Source organism: Argiope bruennichi, chromosome 6 (genome assembly GCF_947563725.1).
Source record: "Argiope bruennichi chromosome 6, qqArgBrue1.1, whole genome shotgun sequence".
Lineage (NCBI taxonomy): Eukaryota > Metazoa > Arthropoda > Arachnida > Araneae > Araneidae > Argiope > Argiope bruennichi.
Window position 1 is genome coordinate 52,247,983 of NC_079156.1, and position 5,996 is coordinate 52,253,978.

The following is a 5,996-nucleotide window of genomic DNA, read 5'->3' on the forward strand; positions in this document are numbered from 1 at the left end:
ACACTCAGATACGCCCTGATTGGTCAGAAGATTCTAGCCCCGCCTCCCGGAACTATAAAAAACGGGCACTCAGAAGCTACGAAGAAGTGTGTGTATCGGCAGAAGTTGTGTGTGTGAGAGTGGTCGGAGTCGCCGACAGGTAAAGAAACTGGAGGATTAGACAGCAAGCAAGCTGCTAAACTTACAATTAAATGCGCTGAGTAATTACAATTGAGTGGCGGTATTTGTTGTAGAAGAAAAAATTTTGTAACAATATATATAAAAAGAAGTGCAAAAGAAAGTGTACAATATATCAAGGCTAAAAAAAAATGAAAATAAATAACTAAGAAAAAACGCTCAACGAGTTGATGTATGTGGCCAATGCATCTGAAGGACAATGCATCTGAAATGTATTATTATGTGACGAAATTTTGGCGTGCCCTTGTGAGGATTACCAGTTGATAGGAAAGAACTTATGAGCGCGACGAAAATGTCGAGGGAAGAATAAATTGGAAGTAAAAAGTATAAAAACCGTTTTAATTAAAAAGTGGCTAGAGCAATTATGAAGGGAAAATATTAATTTTAAATGTAATATTACTGGGGAAAATAATATCCTGACAAACCAATTGGTCGTTAAAGGCTGTTAGATTTTTTTAATTATTATTATTTGACAAGGATTGTAAGTCTTGACTGATACTGATATTTGGATATTTTATTTATAGTAATGTAAAGCGAGCTTGCACGTGAAATTTAATAAAGTTCAAGAAAATCATATTAATGAATTGAGGTTATTGACTTTAAGAAAAAGTGACTTCATTATTTGCATAGCAAATCAGGCTCAAAAAAACATAATTTTTTTTTTAATTAATCTTTCTTTGGTTATAAAAAAAAAAATCTGTACTTTTGTCAATTTTCTTAATCAGGTTCAGTTCAAGACAATTCCAACTTAATATTTTCAATCCGGACTTCAAAATAAGACAGTGCTGATTATTTAAATCTGTCAATATAATTTAAAATATATTCCTAAAATGATATTTATCAAAAACTTTCAAAAGATCTATTTTGAATGTTCGAATGAAAAGAAATAATGAATACCAGACGTAGAAACCGAAACAAAAGTCTATCTCATATTTCGATTCCTTGTCTGCATGGGACTCCAACATAAATATTATTCTATTTATTATTTATATATCAAGAGATTAAAAGGATTATGCAGTTCCCGGTACAATCTTATCTCTAGCCAAAATATAACAAATTCGTTCATTTAGAAGAGGTCATAACGAAGGTAAATAGTCGTTAGATAACCGGTACATGATCATTCGGATTTTGTTTCTTCGTCTCTTGTTTAATAGAACGATATGGGAAAGGTTACCATTTTGTTTATTTACTCAGTCATTTATTTGATAACAATCATTCTTATACAAAGGATATGCCTTAGGTAATTTATTAAAACACTACAAAGCGATAATTGGAGTTTAAGGTTTTTCTTGTTATTTTTGCTTTTTTCTCGTACATGAAGTAGTAACATAGAAAAATTGTTATAATTATCACAAGAATTTCACCTATAATTTCAGAAGTATCAAGTATTTAAATCTTTTTGAATGCTAACCCCTCTCTTGGAACAATAGAACGTGTATTTGTCTGCTGTGCTCGGATGAATTATGAATTTTAAATTTTTACATATATCTTCTGCCCTGTGAATCATAATTAACAAAATATTCTTGAGACACTAATATTTTAAATAAAAAGAGTCGCACTCCAATCAACTAAATCAGTAGCTAAAACTGATTGATTTATGAAAATTTGAATTTAACAATTCAATAAAAAAGGGGGATTTTAGGCCACTTCATCCACCATCTCAAGAAAGATACGCTAATCATCTCCCAGTGTTTCTTAGGAGTGATTCGTTTAAGATTATGAAAATATTGATTGTTTAAAAATTGTAATATTCGAACTTTTGAAATAGGTCGGATTTGATTGCAGAAGATAGAAATGATTATTTAATTAAAAGGTGGAATGTCAAGAACATTTCGCATAATATGATTCCTTACAACCAAAATACTATGTAAAAGTTAAACTTCATAATTTTTTGAAATATATTTATAAACCGAAACAAAATAAAATATTATTACTGGCGTCATTTAAATCCTTTTGAAAATAAAATTAAAAACTGCGTTTTACGATGAATCAAAGAAATTTTTGTTGAATAATTATTTGAAATATATAAAATATGAGAATTATTCTGTAGTGCACGTAAGACTTTAATGCCGAATGGTTCTGCTTTCAATTCTCATATTTTTTTTAAAGACATGCTCGGTTTTAATAAAAAATACTTCAAATAGTTCAAATTTTACGGGGCTGACAGAAAAGTAGTGAAGTGGACAGAATGGCTTAAGACTTGCATAATAGAAGGAATGGATTACTTGACTACCAAAATTTGAAGCTTAAAAATAGCTTATTGAAGTAGCTACTAAAACACCAAGCTGCATAAAATATTTAACTGAAACTTTTAGAGAGCATTAATACTGGCGAACCGGCTGGTCGTTAAAGGCAGCTAGTAAATAAATAAAATAAAAAATAAAGCATATTTTATAAGTATACTAAAAAATGAATTTTTTATTTTAATTATTCATTTTTTTTTCCGTTTATAATTCATTAAATACTCTTGAAATCAATTCTTATTGAATTTACTACCAGGTGTTGACACTAGTGTGAAATCAAGTTAAATTTATTGATTAATTGGTAATAAAATTCTGCCACTATGAAAATATAATTTTAAGCTACAATTTTTATAGTGTCAACGAGAATAAAATTTCAAAACTCCAGAATATTATGAAGTGAAAGCTGGTGTGGTGTGGTGTAGAGAGGGGGATGCCAGCTCAGGTGTCGTCCTCGTCATCTGACCGCGGTTTAAAATTACGAGGTCGGTCCCAAAAATAGCCCTAGTGTTGCTTTTCAACGGGACGTTAATATAACTAAACTAAACTAAACTATAAAGCGAAAGAAATATCGTCTTTAGAAAAACGTCAATTACTTTTGTCTTACAACTAGTGCAAATCAAGTTAAATAAAAGTAAAAAATAAATATTCCAATTATCATGAAAATTCTTCTTAGTATTACGAGCTGAAATTCTACGATGTGTAATAGATTCAAATTTTGAATATAAATTGACAGCAATGAAAATTATCAAACATCTCTAGCCATTAATTCAAACAAATATATGCAAAGTCACATGACATCACAAAATATTACAAAATCTATTCATATTCTTATCAAACCTACCCCAAAGAAGAATCTGCCCAAACCGCCAATTAATTTCATTTCAAGCCCACTACACAAACAATACAGTACCAGAATGAGATGACAAGAACTATCTACGAAGAAATTCCGTGTCCTGGTACATTTATCGGCATGTGTCACTTCCAAGACAAAAGAAACTAATTGGTTCACGTTGCTTTGATTTCCCACACGTCCAATAAAGTAACTGGCCGACGCGAAATAAATAAAAAATTGCTGAGGAGAAGGGCCCGCTTCATTTCGGCAATGTCTTTTGATTAACTAAGACTTCGTGACAAGGCCCTGTCCCCCTAGGGCCCTCTTATGCCTCTCTCACCGCACCGATTGGACAAGTCTTCCGGTTTAATAAAGGCATATCGAGAACAAGGAGGTTAGAGCGGAAAATCTCCTGTCCGGATATTAACAAGGATGGGGAATGTGGGGTTCGTCAAGTTTGTTTTCTTTTCTGCTGTATGGAAGATTGGAAAATTAAAGTACTTTGAGCGTGATTTCTATTTGAAAGTGCTGTGATAGTAATCGATTAATTTTATTTCGTGTGATTTTTAAACGGGAAATAAATTTAATTATTTTATGTTGAAATTTATTAAAACTCTTGCCTCCTAGAACATAGAAATCGCGTCCCAGTTATTCCACTCAGTTTAGTGGATATTACTACTGTAAACTGGTCATAATTAAACGTCTCTAATAATAATAAAAGCAATGCGTATCTGCCGGCACTCTATAAAACAAACTATTAAGCCTTGAATAAGAAAGTTGGCATGGATACATTGTGCAGGATGGAAAATATGTACCTCAAATTGATCCTTTCTGAAAAGTTTAATTAATTAAAAATGAATCCAAATTTTTTGTCAATAATTTCCTGAAATATTATTACACAAAAAGTATTTTTGGATTATTTTAAAATTAAAAAGGTTATATTTTTAGTGGTTCTACTATTTTAGTTATATTACACCTTTTCAATTAAATTTAACAAATTTTCGAAGTTATTTTTGTGCATAATTTGCAGCAACATTTTTCATTGTTGTAATGCGTTTATATTACCAATAGTTTCTATTGTTTATAAACTTAATAGTGTATTTTTTATACTGTTGAAAACTAAATTAATAAACCTAATATATTTAATTTTTTATATAATGAATTTTGTCGTGAAATCGGTAAATAATTTTTTAAATAAATAAGCATATTTATACTTATAACAGAAAGTGCACTTTCGTGTATTGGCGCTTAACGAGATAGACAAATAGACATAGAGTTAACAAATTCGGCACAGAAATATTTTAGAAAATGAGAATGTGCACCTCCAACCTACTTTTTAATAATTTTAACTAGAAATTTAATTTATTGTTACTATTTTTGACATATATCTCCCTAATATTCAAAAATATTATGGCACAAAATAAAATTTTTACACCATTTAAAAAAAATTCTTTTTTATATGAATTCTTATTTTTTTATGAATTCTAAAAAATTTTCAATATTCTTTTCTTTATATTCAACAATATATTTCATTTTTGCAATAAAATATCAAACTATTTTCATTGCTTCGGCATATATTTAACCGCTTAATTGTTTCTATTGTTAAAAACTTAGGAAAAAAAGATTCTATTTACAATTTGACCATTTTGCATAAAGAATCAGAAAATGAAATCACGTTACTGCCAAAACCAACTTACGATTTGAAATAGATTACCTTAACATTTAAGTTTTTTATTTTATTGAAACGTCATTGAACTGGGTTTCATTCGCCAAGCTGATGTGGTGAATAGCTTATAAGCCAGTTAACAGCTACGCTACACGAGCAATTGCTTTTGTATTGTGGTCTTGTTACTGGGCTGCGAACCACAAGGTCCCAGGCTCTATCCCTGCTCAGCGCAATCCCCATACTGCCCTCTGTTGAGAAAATCATGAATATCAAGTAAGGCATAAGAAATTATGCACTTTTTTAATCTTTAAATCTTACACAGCCAAAATTTCAGAGGAACCTGCCGGTCGTCAAAAAGTTGGGTTTTTTTGTCTGATTCCCTCACCCAAAATTTAATGCAAATCTAAAGTTAAAGCCATCTATCTAAATACTTCTGGTTTCTAGTCATCGCGTTCTTATAGATATGAATAAACAAACAGCCAAAACGCTGAGGCTTCAATTCTGAAATTTGAGGTAGATATTCACTTTCGATTTAAAAAGCACATGAAAGAGTTTATATATTTAACGCGCTGTTGTATTTTACAACTACCGAGTTCATATGCGCATGGATAGATTGGTTCCTGTTGATGAATTTCACTTAATATTTGACAAATTTATAATTTTGATATAAAGATAGTATACCAATTTCCACCTGTTCTCTTAGGAAAGTGTTCAAAAACGCAAGATAAATTAGCATAATCCCAAAATTTGTTTATTTAATTGATACATCAACGATCGAAGTCGATTATTATTTTTTATTATTTTATAATTATTATTTAGTGATTATAACATTTGTTTGTGCATGAGAAAGTATATTGTTGCAATTATTACCTAACAAATGATATTCACGTTGAACGCATTTCATGATGTCAATATTCCTTAAAAACATAACCATTAATTACTGATTAAAAGTCATCAAGAAATGTGTTTATGTAATTTATCTCATTTTGGAATAACTTTTCATCCAATGAGTCTATATGCATACTGAAATAATCACTAAATAAAGAACCGTTACCAGATATGAGGAACAAGCAATAAA